The sequence below is a fragment of the Haliaeetus leucocephalus genome, unplaced genomic scaffold, assembly GCF_000737465.1.
Source record: "Haliaeetus leucocephalus isolate CR32 unplaced genomic scaffold, Haliaeetus_leucocephalus-4.0 Scaffold251, whole genome shotgun sequence".
In the NCBI taxonomy this organism is placed as follows: Eukaryota; Metazoa; Chordata; class Aves; order Accipitriformes; family Accipitridae; genus Haliaeetus; species Haliaeetus leucocephalus.
In genome coordinates this window covers 1,634,136-1,654,325 of record NW_010972687.1, presented here as the reverse complement: position 1 = coordinate 1,654,325, position 20,190 = coordinate 1,634,136, and the positions used below count along the sequence as shown (strand labels likewise).

The window sequence follows — 20,190 nt, the reverse complement described above, 5'->3', positions numbered from 1 at the left end:
AGCTATGGTATATTTGCATACAGGAATATGATTGGATGAAAGAATTCATTGCAAAGAGAAAATGACACTACTTATTTTTAAGACCAAAAGCAACAGCCTTTTCACTGAGCTGAGACCTCGATGAAGCAAAAGCTGCTGAAACAATCTGCTTAGCCAGACACTACAAATTTCTTGCTGGGCAACACAGTTTAAGGCCTCCTGGTCTTACCTGTAAAATTGCTTTCTCTCAGCAGGCAGGTCCCCAGATTTTAAGTGAAGTTCTTCACGTACTTGAAGGCAGCTCTGAAGGTAAAGACACACATGTTAACTCTGGAAACAAACTAAGCTCTGCTCACTGTAGAGCTGGCAAGAATAATTCCCAGAGCTGGAAAGCGTTCACTAAAAAACAAACCACCTTAGGTTACGCTTTAATATGTTCAGAGTACATTATAACTCCTGTAATTAATACCTGCTTTGTAGATCACGGAGATAAGGGATGACTATGGTGATACAAAATCCTGCACATGTTTTTCAGGAAATGTGAAGGTAGGACAAAATTGATTGATCCAGAAAAAATACTCTGAGGGTAGGACCAAGCAAAGCCTTGTTGTTTTTTTCCAGATAACACCACAATTTTAAGGACAAAATTTTACTACAGTGCCCTTTGGAAAATCTGAGTTTGTGCCTTTCAAAACAAATTATTTTATAGACAGGACTTTTCTACCCAGGGTGGAACACACTGGTGCATGTATCTCCAGTTCCAATTATTCAATGAGAAACATGTCTCTGGTACAGGCAAATCATTTTATACGGCACAAGAAAATCCTTTCTTCATTAAGTCCTACCTTTTCTGATGAATGGTATCACAGAACAAACTGGGACTGAATTAGCACTTGTTTTTATATGTTAAGCTTCTGATATATGCACAATGGATTTGTGCCATAGAAATAAAAAGAAATTATCTCATTGCTTTAATTGAAACGACATAGATGCCTGAAAAACTCACTGAGCTCAGTTAATTCGCATATCAGGCATCACCTAAACCATCTAGCAATGGAGGCTTTGTTGCATTTAACTGATGGATAATGCAGGACACATCATGAGTTTAATCTTATGATGCGCTAGTTACATGTAACATACTTTCTGAATTAATGAGCATGCTGTAATTTTCATTGATGATTTTTGTGTTTGGATATATGGTTGGAGCAAGAGTTTCTGGCTTTTAGAAAAGTCCAAGGAATTTCTGGATAAGATAGAATTCTATTCTCAAAATAGTCATCTGTCAGTGAGATGTAAAGAGCTGTGTGGACTTGAACATGTTTCAGCCATTGACCCTGTGAATGAAGGGTGCCCATTGCCATTGCTATAATGCCATGACATCCAAGGTTACTAGCTCAGTTACTTCCTTTTGGATGCATCCTTCAGCTCCTCTGCCTCAGCTGGCTGGCTCAAGACATCCCAAGGTAGAAAGGTGTATTTGAAAGTTTTGTGAACAGCATTTTCAGACGTTAACATTTTGGGTTACAATGTTTGCCTGCCTTAGATAATGTCTTTGAGTGTCATGAAAAAAGGCAATGTCTAAATAGGGTTTGTTCGTTTTAATTGGAGTATACCTTTTCAGTGCTATCTTCACATAGCAAATTTTTGTGGTTTTCTTTTTTTTTTTTTTCTTAATTTCCATGTAATTTTCTGGTTCAGAAACTAAAGTCTACTCTAATAACCTTCCCGCTACTCATTTCTCCATTAAAGCTCATAGAGTTTGTCTTTAGTTAATTCACCTGCTAATTGTTCAGACTTGCCTAACTTAAACAGAATTTAACTGGAGCTGTAAGACAGAGATCAATGGAATTGTCTGGTTTCAAGCAAAGCAAAAAATCTTTCTCTCAAGCAGGAGTGTTCTAAATACATCCTCATATTTAGGTACCATTGCAGCCCTGATTTATTTTTTTATTATTATTAAGCTAGAAATGAATTATCATAACTTCTTTGGAAAATTATAGCATTTATCCTCTTCCCATGTCTGCAAGGACAGCCTGAAATCTGCTTAGACAGGCTTAAGACATACTACCCTGGGTGAAAAGTTTCAACTTTTCCAAACATGCTGGTAATCATTGCTTTATTTTCCACACCATTCATTCATTTAACACATACTTTACCCTGTTTTTTCCTTTCTGTTTCCCTCTTTCACTCTTGGATTGCATGAATCACCTTCACTACCATGCTTCCTGTGAGTCCTTTCTTTTCTCTCTAAACCTTGTGTATTGTTAAAAAGGTCTCATCTCTTAAAAAGATTACTTGCTATCTTTAACAATTTGCTTGTCCTATCGTTGGGCCTTATCTGCTGAGACTTGCTTCAAGCATTACCATTAATGTCAATAATTCCTTTAACTTATCTCTGTTCTCATATCTATGAATGCCTGACTCCCCTCCCTTTTTCTAGGAAATTCTAACTATTGCTTAGACTAGCTGTTCATGACCATCCCAGTCATCTCCTATCCAATAACTCTCCTATTCACTTTCAGCCTAGGATTCCTTTTAGCCTAGTGTAGAAATTATTTCCTTTTCCTCACATCCCATGTTCCTGTTTATTACAGCTTCCAGCTATTTTCATTCTGTGACTTTTTTTCCACATCCTGCATCACTACTGTTACACATTTCACCTAGATAAAGATGTGCACTTCAAGCACTATAACTTTAGTGGACTGTACTTTTCGTTCAAAAAGTAGATTATGCAACACTCAGATATTACAGATATTGCACATGTAAGTTTACACCGTTTTGTTGTTAATATTTTCTTGGAAAATGTTAGATTCTATCTAGTTTTTTCCTTTCTTTTGTTTGATGATTCGATTGCTACTTGTTGCTATCTTTTCACTGCTAAGGAATGAATCTTAACCACTGCACACCTCGGAGAGCTACATAATATATTATGTGACTATGTGATAGTGCTTTCTACCCTTTAATGTATAACATTTCTTCCAGTTTAAACCTACTGAGTTCCCCGATTCAATACAAGAGTAAAAGGAACAAATGAAAGGTAGTGATTCACCATGCAAGTTATAATTAAGCTACGAGATGCCTTGCTGCATGACATTGGTGGTGCTAACCCACAAGACTGAGGGCTGCATGAACTGTATGTCTGGCTTATATCATTCTATGTCAGTAAGTTAAATGAAAGTTTTATGTTGGAAGAAGCTGTAAATCATTTGTCCATAAGTTTCTTCACAAAGATGAAAAAAAAAATTCTAACTAACCAAACTAACCTTTCTTCTCAGATGTGATCATACAGTGGGATATCACCAACATTGTTAGCAGTTACTTTCTGATTGGGTTCATTGTAGTCTAGGTGGGCAAACTATTTGGCCTATATTCTTGAGATTTGTTGCAGCCCCATATTCATTACATGAGATATGATTTAATAGCAGCAGCACACAGAAGAAAGCAAAGCTTTTAGTTGGGCTACCTGGCAATCTAACTAATGAAATCAGTGTGTCACAAGAATCAGCCAAAGGTAACCTGTGACTGGATTCTCTTCCCTAAACACAATACTAGCACTGTCTGAAATGCCTTGGCCTTTCCTAGCTGCCCTGAGATGTCAGTCCAGGAGAGTCCTGTAGATCCTGTCACCTTGCCAAAGTCATATCACTGTCTCCAAAACCCTTGTACAGCTCAAGTGGCACTCACTGCTTAAGTCAAAGGAAATTACTTGACCAGGTTTATGATTCTACTTGGTATTCTTATGTTAGTGTATGCTGGGCTAATACAGCCTGCAAGCCATATATTTGTTATAGAAATTCCTCTTCCAGCATTTAATAGAGAAATATTTACTTTACATCATAGAATAAGATTATTCTGAGAATAAAATTGTCTCTTACCCAGAAATTACTTTGACTTTTCTAAAGGCCAGAAATTGTTGCTTTTTTTTCCCCAGAAGTAGGCACAAACTCTCCTTTTTTTCAAAGCAGGTTTTTTTTTTTTTTTTTTTGAATGACTGCCAAATTGTCTTCCCAGTTCCCACAGTCTGGGTGTCTCCATTTTCCAGCAATAGGGGACAGGTGACTTACTCTTTGTATAAGGCTGAGATTGTAATCACAGCAGTAAGAAATTCTGGTACATAGGTTTCTACAGAAAGTGGACTTTGCCCTTCGAAATACATATATTTGATCATTAAAGAAATCTAACTTTTATCTTGTACCAGACATGCTCAAAGCTACGTAGATCAGGTAAGACTGCATATATTTAGCTTGAACCACCTCTAATGTAGGACAGTGCAAGGATTTTATTCCAGGTAAACAGACAGTAGATGTTCTCTACTTTCAGTTTTTGTCGTTTACAGCTCTGGCAATGTTCCAAATTGCATATCTTTGGCATCTGATGATCTATCAAAATTACACCTTGAACTCCATAACAATTATGCCTTCTAAAAGGTCGCATAACAACTTAAGTAATCTCCAAAAAGTTATAATTGCTATAATTCAAAACACTTAAGGTGAATAATCTTCCATGGTGGTTTAGGGCACTCTTGTCAAAAGTTCCCTGGAATAGGAGATGAATGGAATAGGCTGCTGCACTCTGCAGTTTGCTAATGCTATTGTATCATCTGTGCTGAATTTAGACAGAGTCTTTAAGTACATATTTACACTTTAAAAAACCTTATCATAAAAAAATCACTTGAAAAATATCTATTGAGACAGTATCACTTACTGAAAACCCTGATTGTCTCAACCACTTCTTCCAAACTCAGATTATACAGGGAATTGAGAAAAGGAATTATTCAGTGATTCATACAGATCCCCTGCTGGTACTGACAGAAACTGGCATTAAGTTAGGAGTGGAAGAGGTAAGTAGCAAATGCACCAAAATATGTTTAAAAAGTGAAAATCATTGAGATTAATGAAAACACTGGACTCCCACTCTGAAAAGCTTTATTCACTTTGTTAATCTTCCTTATGACATCCCATTAGTGGCACTAGAACAGAAACAAAGGTCACTGTTTAGTGAGATGTAGAAAGGCAGACACAACAGAAACTAGGCAGAACTGGTGTGAACTTTTTGCCATTTTTGCGCATGTAAACTGAGTCCAAAGGTGGGTGTGATGTACAAGCTCTGATAGCTCTAAATGTGAAACACTGAAGTAAAAATGACAAGATTTTGAAGGCTACTGAGCAAATTCCTTTGGCTTTTGCAGCACACTGAGTATCCTGCATTTCTGAAAATCCAAGAGTTCCTTTTATATAAATACAAGTATCTCTGAGCACAATTAACACTTCTTTAGTCATTATAAAATTTCTGTGAGTATAAACTCGTGCAGTGAGGCAGCTGACAGACACATAACTATTTATTTGAGCTTGAAATTTGAACTCCCTTAGTGAAAAATCTTTCTCTTTTGCTACATGGATGATAATAGTGTATGAAGAAATCTCCCAGAAGATTTTTCTCCATAATGCCTCCACAAACACACATCATAAGACTAATGACTGTTTGGGTGATTCATGCGAACACCTTTTCTCCAGTATTGGCCAGATTTAACTTGCATTGGTTCACTACAACAAGTGCAAAGGCAGAGCAAGAGGCAGAAAAACTAGTGCTAGTAATTTTGTAATCTTGGTATCAAAACATGTTGAATAACTTCTTGATATCAGTGCTTGGGCTGACAGTGGATGCTGCAATGAGGCCTATTCTCTGCTGAATCCATAATGATGCTATCATCCCAAGATACTTTCTACAGGGAGGGACAAACAAGCATTTCCTCTGCTCCTACACAGAAGCTTGTGCAACCACAGCTGGATGTTTTTTTCATTCACATAGAGCCCCATCTGCTAGTGGAGCAAGATCATTTCTTCTGATTTCATACGGTCTCAAATGGTCTCTGCTCAACTCTAAGTTGAACATAGAATTTTACAACAAATTTCAGGATAATTTCACCTTTTCACCATAAATCCTTTTACAACAGGCAACAAAGTATGACAACAGAGCAAAAGAGAACAGAGCACCTAGAAAAGAAGCTTGGGGCTCAGAGCGGAAAGTCCACAACCCCTACTGACTGTTACATGGGCAACAGTGCAATAATGCACAATCCCCAAGTGCAGAGGTACCAAGGTTAACCTGTGGACAGCTGGTTCTGCGAATCAAGTTTGCTGAAGAAAACCACTCAAAAACCACCGTTAGAAAAATAGCCATGTTTCCGCCCTCTGATTTTGATGGGGTGAGATGACATGATATATCATGATTAGCACAATGGAATGGGGCGCACTTCAACAAATTTATGTCACAGCCATACAGCTATCTATGTCTGAGTTAATTGTATAGCAACTCTCCATAATCAGTGGTGAGAAACAGGATATTTTAAAGCACAAATCCTCTCACTCCAAAGGAGGTATCTAAACTATCTCAGGATCTAGTAAACTGAACGGTACCCCATAAGGGAATAACTATTGTTGGTGGCTCTAAAGGAAGTCTACTCATCTACCTCTGATACAAATACCTTACTGGAGATACATATTGCCAGGTGAGATGGTTTTCACTTTATTTTCCCCACCACCACAGGGAGAGGGCTTCCTAGCTGCCATTTATGAACTGTTATATTGCTTCTGGAGTGTAAATAAAGCTTAACAATACCATTCTGTGTATAGCAGGCCCTCAGGAGAAGATAAACACATCCTCTCTGCTGAAGAGTCTTTGCTCTTCAAAAGATTGACTGGGAGCCCAGGAATATTTATTTAAAATCTAGCTGGGTTTATTTAGAGCAAAATGCTTTATTAGAAGCATGTACATCAGTCTAAATACGTTTTTGGAACACTCATCTGTCTTTCTGCTACCTAGATGTCTACTCTTTGTGGTCTATATTTTCTGTAGCATGTTTCATACTGTGTATTGGTTTTGGGGAGAGAAGTTTTACTTTTGTATATAGAGCAATTTATATATAAAATAATGACTAAAATGCAATAATAAAAACAACATCAAAGAACAAATAAAAGGAAATATTAAAGGGACTGGATATATTGTGGAACAATGAGAGAGAGAGAGTAATGTTTCAGGAATTATTAACACCATTCTTAAAAACAGTTAGCTATAGAACCTATTTCAGCCACAGGAAGCAATTTTCTTTGTAATACAAATTGGAAGATTAAGTACTAGCTATTTCAGCATTACAGCATTTCCTAAAAGTTGCAAGAATATTTGGTAATATGTAATATATATTGTTTCCTTAAATTGAAAGTACTTGTAGTTCTTTTTCTCTCTTCTTGACTTTATCATCGAAAAACTCAGACAAAGGTAAAAGGGATGACAGTTGCTGTGAAGAAGGAAATCATAGAATGGTTTGGGTTAGAAGGAACCTTAAAGGTCGTCTAGTTCCACCCCCCCCTGCCATGGGCAGGGACACCTTCCACTAGACCAGGTTGCTCAAAACCCCAACCAACCTGGCCTTGAACACTTCCAGGGATGGGGCATCCACACATTCCCTAGGCAACCTGTTCCAGTGCCTCACCACCCTCACAGTAAATAATTTCTTCCTTACATCTGATCTAAATCTACACTCTTTCAGTTTAAATGCATTACCCCTTGTTCTATCACAACATGCCCTTGTAGGAAGTCCCTCTCTGGCTTTCTCGTAGACCCTCTTTAGCTACTGGAAGGCTGCTATAATGTCTCCCTGGAGCCTTCTCTTCTCCAGGCTGAACAACCTGTCTCAGCATGTCCTCATAAGAATGGTGCCCCAGCCCTCTGACCATCTTCGTGGCCCTCCTCTGGACTCACTCCAACAGGTCCATACTTCTTATGTTGGGGGCCCCAGAGCTGAACACAGTACTATAGTGGGGTCTCACGAAAACGGAGTAGAGGAGCAGAATCACCTCTCTCAACCTGTTGCCACATTTCTTTTGATACAGCCCAGAATGTGATTGGCTTTCTGGGCTGCAAGTGCACATTGCTGGCTCATATTCGGTTTTTCATCCACTAATACCCCCAAGTCCTTCTCCACAGGGCTGTTCTCAAACCTTTCTCTGGCCAGCCTGTATTTGTGCTTGGGATGGCCCTGACCCATGTGCAGGACCTTGCACTTGGCCTTGTTGAACTTCATGTGGTTTGCATGGGCCCACCACTCAAGCCTGTCAAGATCCCTCTGGATGGCATTCCTTCCCTCCAGTGTGTCGATGACACCACACAGCTTGGTGTTGTCACCAGACTTGCTGAGGGTGCGCTCAATCCCACTGTCCATGTTGCCAACAAAGATGTTAAAACAGTGCCTGTCCCAATACTGACCCCTGAGGAACACCACTTATCTCTGGTCTCCAGTCAGACATCAAGCCGTTGACTGCAACTCTTTGAGTGCGATCATCCAGCCAATTCCTTATCCACCAAGTAGATAAATAAATAAACAAATAATAACAAATAAAAAGAACTCATTATAGTCTGATGCATCAAAAAACAAATAAAAAGAACTCATTAGAGTCTGATGCATCAAAAACGTATCTACTTTTCTGGAGAAGAAGCAAATTCTCACAAAACTGTGATAAACCATCCCCAAAAATGTAACTGTGATTCGTAAAGGTCTGTGTCCACATTTGCCCTAAAATGTAGAACATAAACAGCTGTATTTTATTTATATCAATAGAATTTTTCCTACTGTACTAAGTCCTCCTTATTATTCAATCATGACATCAAATATTTGCAAAATTAAGGTGATAGAAACAGTCCATTCATAAATTAGCAACTGACAAAAGTATGCGTTTTTCACTCAGGCTAAACTAGTTTTCATGTCAACAGGATATTATTTAATTAAAATATTAATAATGGTCTATTGCTTTTCTATCTAACTATTTGCTGAAAGTTAATGGACATTTGTATCTCATTTGCAATACTGCTTTGAGAAAATGAAAGAATATCTGGGCTGTAAAAATGAGAACTGATAAAAGAACAGTATTATTACAACATCTTCGTTAATAAAGGAGTATAGTTTTATTGACTATAGCTTCAGTCATGGTAGTTTTGGAAGCATAGGATGACTTTTATATTTAGAATATGTTATTGTAATACTGTTATTTTTGTCTCTATTCTACGTTTAAGAAGTGTGACATTAAACAGTCCATTTTGCATGAGTCATAAATAAATTTATTCCTATTTTTCCTGTTAAAAATTAGACTAAATTTTATTTTTTACTTTTTTTCGATACACAGGTCAAATGAGAGCAAGTAATTAGCAATGAAATAGTTTGAAGTTTCCTCAAATAATTGATTGTGAATAAAGATGTAGATTTTATGCCACAGGTCACAGATAAAAGCTCTTATCAGTGAAAATCATGAATAATTTGATGCAAATCAATAGAGTTCATGCAAGTGCAAAACTAGTCAGAGTTAGATCAGAATCAGACCCAACACTAGTTATTAACCTGCATTGTTAGGAACAATTACTGCCAAGTAATTTTCAGCATTTCCTCCATGAACCTTTGTTTCAAAGCCAAGATTTAGACAGCCTCAATTGATTTTACATAATTGCTATGTGTGCTTTATAAGCCTGTGTGTAGTGATTGTGTTCCTCAGTTATGAAAGCCTCATGTGTGAAAATAACCCTCTTTCTACTTTTAAAGTTTTAAAGAGCATCTAAAAAAAGTTATTGTACAGCTAAAAAGAAAAAAAAAGGTAAAAAGTGTTTTTTTATCTACCTCTTCTTTGATATTTAAAAATTATTTTCTAAATGTATATTCCCTAATTTTCTTATATCACTTTTTATTATTCTTAATGTTAGAAATTGATATTAATAATCAGCATGTTTATAACTACAATGTTTTATGAAAGATTTCTTCTTGTATCTTTTGGTATAGGATGTATTGGGCCCTGAGATCTTTGCAGTGAAAATAGGAAAAACCTTCTTACTCAAGAGCCAGTGTGCCTTTTCCATACATCATGACAGTAAAGTGCCAGGACGTGATTCGAAACTTGCTATTAGTAGAAGAAATCAAAAGGATGTCTACTGAAGTTACAGTTAAACTGATGTAAAACTAATATGAAATCAGTAACAGTTCATTTGTGTCATCCTGTTCTCTCCCTGCCCAACTTGCTTTTACCATGATTATTCCAAGAAAGTTCTTACAGAGTTGGCTAGAAACCACACATACGGGTAAGCAATCTTGGGGTCAAAATTTGCTTTTATAACATTTGAAGTAGAATAAGAAACGCTAGGAAAGAACCATATTTGTAGTAGGAACATAAGTTATTAGAAATAATAAATAACTTGGCACAGTGATTCATCATACAGCGCTTCCAAATTAACTGTGACACTCAAGTATTTTCCTTGTATTGTAATGCCAATGGAGGATTTTGATGGATTTCCAACTCCTCTATTTCCCAACTGTTTAGTTTAACTTAAACAGACAAACAACTAACACAAAGCAAGACCTCTCTTTGTTTGAAAATTTCAGTGAGGTTTCTGTGGAAGCTGTCAGAAGTTGGTGTTTCTAAAGAAAAGTGGACTTTAACCAGATTGTAGGTCTGTGCATACAAATGGTCTGGGCTACTAGGACTCAGAATCCAAATCCCAATGTAGAATAAAACTTTTGCAGCACATTATGAAGAGTCTCTGTTTTCTTGTTGGTAGAATTTACTCTCCTTTTAAAGTAATTAGTAAGATTGACACTATCCCCTGTCCTGTAGCCTATATCTTAATTTCAAGTTCAGATGTAGTGAGTTGACCACATTAGCTTGTAATTTGCAATTCCCATTTTTCTCTACTTTGTCATGGTTACAATCCAATTCTCATGTGTTTGTCAATAGAAGTATTGTACTAGTGTACATATGCTACTCATTAGCATCACTGGTAAGTGAGAATTCACAGCTAAAACACTTGACCATGATTTTTAAGAAGATTATGTGATTAGTCTAGCTTCCACTGAATGCTGTCAAGAGCTTTCCCATTGTCTTGTGAACGAGTAGTTTTAAGTCCTATGTACCATTTAATTAAATAATTGCATTTAAAAAAGAATATGTGTTGTGACAAATTTGAAGTATCTTAGTAATTTCTGTAAGATCCCTTGAACTCAGGATTGAAAAAAAAATGATAACGTCCTAGTACAAGAAGTCAGATCAGTAACATACACTCTGGGAACTAAATTCCTGCTTTGTTACAGAAACATGTTAACCAGCAGATTTACAAATGCAAACCCAGGAACAAACAGTAAATCTTGGAAGGAGCCAAGCTTACAGTGAAAAACACATCCCAGCATGTGGTGTGTGACATTATTCACTTTTCATCTAAAATTAGAAGTATGTTTTGTGGATGTGTTACATGTGTATTCATTTGTATGTATGTGTAGATTATTGCAGATATTGACAGAACCAGATCCACTTTTGGGGACTGATTCAATAAGTATATTTCACATCCCTTCTAAGAAGAAAACTACAAAAAGAAAAAAAAATCCTTTCTCTAACAAGCGAGAATGTTTGACCTGGGAACAGTATAGTCCAATAAAATGTACCAGTACTTAACTAATTTATTGTAATTCTAAGAAAAAAAAGTGGCTACAAATATTTTCAGATTGTTACACAATTTCTAAGAAAACAGGAGCAACAAAACCCTTTCTCTCTCTCTCTCTCTTTTTTCCCCTGAGAGGCATGGGGTGTGTTCTGCTTTTCTTTCCATAAACACATTAAAAAGTGAAAAGTACATTTCAGTCTCACACTGCTTTTCATCTTGTTTGGTTTCATGTAATTTTAAGCCAATGCTCCAAAGCTTGCTCTGTTCATCAGTGGATCCAGACCATTAGTAATCTATATAATTATAAATGTAAATAACCCCCTTTTTTACACCATTTGTGTGCAACATCATCTGGCTGCTGCTGCCAAAATGTCCAAAGAAAAGAAACAAATTCAGACCTCTAAAGCAAATCTCTGAGGAGTTTAAATTTTTTAAAGTTTTAAAATAAGATGAGGTCTGTTTTGGTTTGACTGCTCCATTTACTAGTACACAGAATAATTAAAAAACTTGGTGCTGTTGCTTTGTGTAAGGAAGAATATGAAAGCGGAGAACATCAAGGTTTATTATTCCCAAGAAAAATCAGTACATGTTTATAACATATTAGTGCATTTTTCAGCATCCTACTGAGGCTTGTCAAATACATATACTCTGACATATTGTGTTGATAGTAAGAATGTTGAGTTTTATGCACAATAATTACGCTTATACTAAGCACTTGAAAAATTCTACAAATTATACATTACCTGGATTATAACTCAAAGTTGTATTCTGGGGTGGTGATAATGATAGTAATAAACTGAAATTTACCTGGACAATCAGCAGATTCTCGAGAAAGCAGAGAGGCAAAAATGAGTCAAAGACAGGTGACAGTGGTCGAAGGTAGAGTTACTACTTATTCCTTACAATTTTTCCCTGAAAAACAAGTTGCATATAGCTAAAGTTATAAATACAGCTTGAAAAATTGAAATACTGCTATTCTTTCTTGTTTAGTTAGCTTGCCAAACTCCATTGACACAGAAGTTTTGCAGGTTGTGGAAGACAGTTTTTAGTCTTTCACAACCAACTTAAATTCACAATTGTTTTGCTCAGGATAAGGTTTGCATAAAACTACTCCTTTCCTATCCTTGCCAAGAAAGATTTACAATTTCAGCTCAAAACTAATTAAAATTCTGACATTATCTCAAAGTTTCACCTTGAATTTTGTATTAATTCAGCATAGGCAAGTACGAAAACTTTTACCAAATCAGAAAGTAAAAAAGGAGATAGATTGAAGGGAGAAGCAGCAAAGCAAGGAGAGATTATCAAACTACATACAAGCTAAAACTTAGAACGTTAATAAAGATAAAGAAATGCTTGATGAGGTGAAGACTTAGCTACTGTGGGCTAAGATATGCATTAGAATTGAAGAGAATTGTATATATCAAACTATTTAAACAAGCTGAGAAAACATAAACAAAATTGTTAGAAAGGACCTCAATAGGAAATTTTGGTTTCTTAGTTAGCACTCTTGAGTATTTTCCCATTTTAGGTTAATGGTGGCCAAATCCTCCTTTCACCACCTCGGTGACAGCACAAGCAGAAAATTCATGTTCTTTCAGTGCATAAGTGTCCATATGTCTGTGATATGCCTTTTGAAGAAAAATATTCCCAAAGCCACTGTAAAATTTGTCAGTTGCTGGGAGCTTGGGCTCGAACTGCAGCAAATGCACTTTTAAAAACAGTTTTCTTCCATTTTACTCTAATCAGTTAATCAGCATGGTTGGGGCCATACAGGGGCTCTCAATCTTTTAAACACTGCAACTTCTCACTTTCATGGCCCTTGAATAAATCTGCTTTTCCTCTGCCTTGTTTCAAATCACTCTACTACACTACAAGTCTAAGTGGTAAAGCTGGCAGCTAGAAAACGGTGTACACTAGAATATGTTCCGTTTTGTTCTTCTCTCACAAGCAATTCTATGCACTGATGCAACTGCAGTATCAGGATGGAGTCTACCATCTGTAAATCCTTACACTTTGTGGTCTATTTTTCACAAGTCTAGCTTTCCTTTTTCAATCTTTCATCAATACCAGCTCTTTCAGCCTTCAGTTTGTCAGCAAAATCCACTCAGCTGATTTCTTGTCAGAAATCAAATGAAAAAATAAAAAAGATACTTGTAATAATTGTGTAATACCTGTGCAATACCTGTCTAATATCCTCCCAGCATTGTAAGTTCTTAGAATCAGAAACGTATTTGTTCACTCATTTGTTTGCAAAGTGTCCTGCATTGCCAAGGGCACTCAATTAATAGTGGAAAAGAACACTGTCATATTTCTGCAAAAAGCGGAGAAAAATGCATTTCTACTCAGGATTTTTCTTAGAAAAACTATAGAATGTCTGTTCTCTGAGGAGAAATTACATGAGATTCAAGTGCTGTAATTTTCAATGAAGAGGAAGAGCAACTGTAAGACAAGAGCAGGTTCATCTATCTAGAAAAGTCATGCAAGTTCATATTAAGTCAAAGGGGCCTATTAAGAAGTCGCTTAGTATGTAAGTGAATTTATCAATTCATTTAGTACCCACTGTTCAGAAATGTTCAGTATTTGGAGAATTGCATTTTCAGTTCACTTAATACTGTTAAAAGTATTTAATCATAGACAGCAGTTTTTGGAATGAAGGATAACAAATGTAAGAAGCTCTGAAAGACAAAGTTCATGAGTTGTTTTAACAATATTAGTCTCATGATTTATCTTCCCATTTCTTCTCTTTGTGACAGCAGGTAAAACAAAATAATATGAATATTTTATTAGACTGGAGTATAGTGTCTTGTCTGGCTTTAGTGCAGCTACAGCTGTACAAATAATGCATTTAAATGCAAGTCAACAAAAAAAATCTACTTTTTTTTTTTTTTTTTTAATGAGAGTACAGGAAAAGCTATCTGGCCATGCTTCCTCTGGTAACTGCAAGAGTGAACTTCAAAGTAATGATGTTTTATAAGGCATTTCAAATCCATTCCCTTTGTGTGCTATCCAGTCCCTCATTTTGTCATGAATTGAAGTGTAGAGTTAGTTAAATAATATACACTCACAACATATTCTTAAGGCTATGCATTTTTGTACAAAGGTTCATTGTTCAGTTTATACAAAGACCATAATGAATATTTCTTAAAATAAATCATGGAAATTTGTATTGGAAAAATTTTAAAATAGCAAACACATGAGAATTTCGTAACTTCTCAAATATCTCCCAAGTAAAAATTATCTGAGTTCTTCTTCATTTTCCCCCAGACCTGACAACAAAATAAGAAAAGCTGCTTGCTTTCTTCTAAGAAGATAGAACTTCTTAGGGGTCTAAACTCTCTTTACTAGTTTTGGAATAATTATTAATGCTAATAGAATTAGAAAACAAGACAAATTAATTTCCTTTGCTTAAATTCAGGCTTAAGCAATATGCTAACAATCAAGAAAAGATACTAACCTGATTATCATGTAAAGACATTTTGTCAAATAGGTTTGTGCCTGTAGCTGGACAGTCAATACGGAAAATTCAGCATGAATATTTATGGTAGAAAGTGCTTTGCCTGATGGTGAGCATTTGCAGGAGCAGGGACTCTATGTAATGCCATGCAGTGGATTAAAAAGGGAGTGTTTGTGAAAAGGGATGGTCAGGGTTCAAAAAAGGAAAGGATATTTTGGGTGGGTGACTCCATTACAGTAAGAATCTGTCTGCTTTTTGTCCTAATAATTTCAGATATCTCTCTCTATGATTAAAATATAAAATCACCCAAATATCTTTGGATAAAAGATGAAAATATTTTCTTCACAGATTTTTTGCTGCTGTATGAAGATGAAAAAAGAAAATACTGTCACCTGAGACACAGATACCATGCAAAATCTTGAGAATTTTTACCTGGATACCTCTATTTTTTCAGTCAAAATATAGAAGAAGAAAAAAAAACGCAACCAAACAAACCCCCAAAAACCCCACACCCCAGCAGCAAGTAAACTTCATTTAACAGTTAGAATAATCACATAGTATTGCATAAGGTTTAAAACTAGAGATATGTCAGTCACACTATTCCTTGAAATAAGGGTTTGCTTTATGGAAACAAAACATCTTTCAGAAGACAGGACCATGCCACGCATCAGTGAAAGTAAATTATTTACAGTGGCAGGGTCTGTGTATGAAGTTGTCATTGAGTGCAGCTTCCTCACCTAAAGGTGTGGGTGGTTCTCATGTCTGCTAGGACCTTGCTGTCCTTTCTCAATGTTTTCCATTTAATTTGTGAAGTTGGAGGAGGACAGGCATATTCCCAACTCTGCTATTCTCACCCAGATACTGAAAATAATCTGTTCAAATCTAAATCCCAGGAAGTCTTTTCCTAATTTAAAAGTGAGCAGTTAATGTTTTATGAGAAAATGTTAGATTTATAAAATTTATATGGGGCCTCGTTGTCCAATATATCATATTTTTTTAGCATCAGTCCAACACTGCAAATGCATTTAAAGGTACAGATCTAATTAATCTCTGAATTTCTTGCCAAAGGAAATAGTAAGCAGGATGGAATATACTGTAGGACCATACCCCAACATTGTAACATATTTCTATATAGAGTAAGCTATCCTGGCTATCTAAATCCTTTTCCAGTGCCCTTATTAACACATTAAAGCTTATTAACCATCAAAAATTTGTGCTAAACCTCTAGCCTCTGAGGAAATTAGCAATCCGATTAATATTCTGCATGTTCCTGGATAGCATGTAAGATGACGCTGTTTGATCATAGTTAATATTCTTCTATATTTAGCCTAAACAAATTCTTTGAGAACATGAGTTATACTGCTATAGCTTGAACGTTGTGAGCTTTATTGCCTTTATGCTTTCAGTACCTCTTTTCTGCTTTGCTGGATTTCTAGGCAGCAGTATTAGTTTTCATGTATTTTTAGCAATCTGTCTAAACATATAAGCAACACATTTTTAAATATTTCTTAGTCTGAGTTTTAGTTCTGAGGTGAATTCTAGTATTATATTAAATCCAAAAATACCCTTGTTTCAAGTGCCAAAATACCATTGTTTCATCCTAAATGTATATTTATCTTTCTGAATCTATCTCTATATGTCTCAAGAATAAGGCAAAATCAACTGCAATACAAACATGAACATTGATAACACATGATAAACTGTCATCACACCAAAATGATTTATAGCAGTTTTTAGTACAAAAGTTATTAATCCACTTGAAGCAGTTTCTTAAAGGATAATTTCTAAAAATATTGGCTTTATGCTTTTGTAATATTTCAGGTCAGATAACCACATGTATGAATAGCTATGTGCCACTAACTCCCACAGGACACAGCCACCCCTGCATTACCTGTGCATTTTAAAAGTTACTTTGCTCTTGGTTCTGTTGCTCTTTATTATCTGATCCTGCATTCTGCAGCTTTGACAAAGTCTCATACTCAGTATGGCTGAAACCAAGCCTGCTGTGGAAACTCTGTCGAGACTAAATTTCATAGATAGAAGTGAGTCTCGAAAACACTCAGGACTGTGGATTCCTCTTTGTATTACATAACTATCTTCTAGAGTCATTCCACTCAGCTCATTACAAATACTTGCCCTAGTTTACTATGTACCAAAATGGTTCTTCTCAGGCCACAGCACTATCTTTCTCCCACTCTTGCCAGGCCAGTATATATGTTGATGGAAGACAGGGGTTTTGTGTGTATTGCACTGAAAATGTGCTGTTGCAGGCATGGAGCATTTTCAGGGGCTTGCACATCAGTTTTACGTGGGGAGAACAGTGAGAAAGGACAGAAACTATGGTTCTAATCTTCTGCATGTGGGGGATAAAAATGTTTACTCTTGTAAAATCACCAGTATGTTTACTGTATGTGTGATAGAATGACAATTATTTTCTGCCTTTCTAAAGGTATCCGCTTTCTAGATATCTGTTCGATAGATGTTAGGCTAATTTAATTTTACTCTTTTCCCCTACTATTTTACATTCTGACTAAAAATGGTTTTATGTGTCAGTTCTTATGGGTTTATGGCTTCCTGAAGATGTTGCAGCATCTGTGTAGAACTGGAATTGTTATAATCTTAGATGTCCAAACTGCATAAAATTATTAATGTAATCTGTTATATAGATTCATAATGCCCTGGATTTGTATTAAATCACACATTTATACCTTTCTCTTATGCAACGCTCATGTGATCTATGATGCTTATAGAAAGAAAAAGATTGTGTAAATTAAACAGTATTAATTATCAATATTGAAACAAAGGTGTTACTGTAAGTTCTTTTAACTTCATGGAAAACTAAAAGTATTTTTCATTGCTGGTGTAAAATAGAGCAACACCCATCACTGCACTTTTGCATTACTATATAAAGCAAAAATCAAACAGAAAACCTTTATAAGGACCACATCTGTCTGTCTTCACTGGATCTAATACAGTTTGCACATAATTGTACCAATATTTGAGGAAATAAATAATCAATATATTAACAATAAACTGTAAAACCCCCCTAAACTTAGTGCAACATGTCCTTATTTGGTCTCATGTTGATTCTGTCCAGCTAGAAATTCCCTCACACACCCCCAAAAGAAACTGCCAAGGACGTCTTTTTGAGGGGATATTATCTTCTCAAGTGCTTTAACATTCTTCTATGTTCTGATAATCAAGCTTACTCTTTGTCTTTCATTACACATTCCTTTTGTGCCCCATTAGTCTGATGATTCCTCTGTCATAAAGCAATGTTTTTGACAGAAAGGAAATTAATTTTTCTTAACATATATGATGACATTTTGACTGCAGTATTTTCAATGTCTCTCTTTCTTCCCATTTTTCAAATAGATTTTTGATTCTGTTTCCTGGATATCAGATTTCAAAAAGACCACTGGAATTCTTTTAATTTCAAAGCATATTTGCATTAGCATTGCTAATTAATGGATAAATTATTAACACTAATTACTGCCACACATCTTCATATGCATGCAGACACATACATAGAAAATTAGCAATTTAATGTAACTGTTGCTGTAAATTTGACTGTTAATAGTCCATGAATCTTACACAACTCTCTTTGAAGGCTTAAACTTTATGTATTTATATATTTACATATACGTATGTACACATACAAGCACACACAGACATATATTTTTTATAAAGGCATGTATTTTTGTATTAGTTGCACAGTAACACCTGTGTTTCCTGAGCATGCATTTCTTCCAAACAGTACCATATGTAGTCAATCAAAAATGCAAGGCCTTACCTTTAGAATCAGGGCTTGATTTCTTAGATCTGTTATATTTCACTTCCACAGCACGCTCTGCCCTAAGGTCTGTGATCAGCACTACAGTCAGAGTACCAGGCATGACCTCTATATATACACAGTTCAGTAATAGCAACAAGTGAATACTTAGATTCTTACTTCAGTTCCACATTTATCAAGTGATATTACTCATAGAAAGAGATCCTTCAAGCAAACACTTAATCTGCATTGAATTGGGAGTGATCTTGATGATACACTTGGGGAAAAAAAAAAAGGAGCTCATTGTACAACACAGCAGATGAAAATACCCGCAGCCATTGCACGTACCACTCATTCTGTTAACCATGTAATATACATTGTCATTTTGACGTGTAGACTATTTCTCTTCCTCTATCACCTCCATGTCAATCCAATTCACTCATTCTTGCCAATGATGAAATGAAAAAAAAAAAGAAAAGAAAAAGAAAAGGAAAAGTGGAAAGATTGTTATCCTAGATCTGCATTTGCAGAACATTTTAAAGCCAGTTAGATTAACCATTGGGAAGATGTTAGTCTAGATAAGAGAATCCCCACTGGTTTTCTGTCTCCCTTAGACAATGAGATCACATAGTTGTGTCTGTGCCTCTCTGTTTTGGATTGTTCTATTTTAACACATAACAGATTGAGGGCTGCCTACTATTCCTAATTAACTCAAGTTAAACTAATGAGAGAGAGGGTGGAGGGAGTGCCAAAAAGAGAAAAGAGATCATGAGTTGGAAGAGATTGAATTACAACTTAAAGAGGATGGAGAAAGGAAAAGAAAAAGGGGGGGCGGGGAGGAGGTGCAGATACAGCTAGGCTGAAAAGTAGGGGAAAAGAAGGGCCTGAGAACAGATTTGCCATTTATTTCCAAGAAAAGGCAAAGATGGCTTGCAAAAACACTAAAGAAATATAAGTAATCCAACATTGTATTGAAGTCAGATTGTCGCTTGTTAGGAAATACTTCAGCACCCACTGGAGAACAGCTCAGATTCCAAAATCCAGTTATTGCTCTGCTATCAACAGCTTTATCCAGCATGTGCCCACAGTTTATTGATGTAGTTATTTTTGCCAAGAAAATACCATGTAAACTACCCGTGGAAGAAAGTTGTCTGTTCTTTCTAAACCTCACAAAAAATGCCAGGGATATGTCAGGTTTTGTTGTACTGCACCAAACAATTTTAAATGTAGTTTTCCTTATGCTAGGAGTTGGAAATAGGCACACATGCACAAAGAGGAAGGTAGAACTGAATGTTCTCTATGTAAAAACAATGTGTTATTTTCCCAGCTATGAATAGAGCAATTTCTAAATTTTATGTTCATGCACAAGAAGTTTTCACTCTTCATTTTTACTGTTATAAATTATTTTGTGTGTAGACTTCTTTATATAGAATATATTACAACACATTTTTTGAGAGATTTTCTTTGGAAGATTTCCTATGTAAAAGCACAAATCTGAATCTGTACTGATCTTCAG

At 35.9% G+C, this 20,190-nt stretch overlaps 1 protein-coding gene across 1 annotated transcript in view; it reads right to left on the bottom strand.

Moving 5' to 3' along the window:
• The window catches only part of ALDH1A1 (aldehyde dehydrogenase 1 family, member A1), a 56,066-nt gene extending 36,235 nt beyond the window's left edge, over positions 1-19,831 (bottom strand). Inside the window, exons 1-2 of the mRNA XM_010568593.1 lie at positions 18,696-19,831; positions 209-280 (exon numbers count right to left, since the gene is read on the bottom strand). The gene's annotated coding sequence lies outside the window, so the exon portion shown is untranslated. The remainder of the gene's footprint in view (positions 1-208; positions 281-18,695) is intronic.
• Between the last annotated feature and the right edge of the window lie 359 nt (positions 19,832-20,190).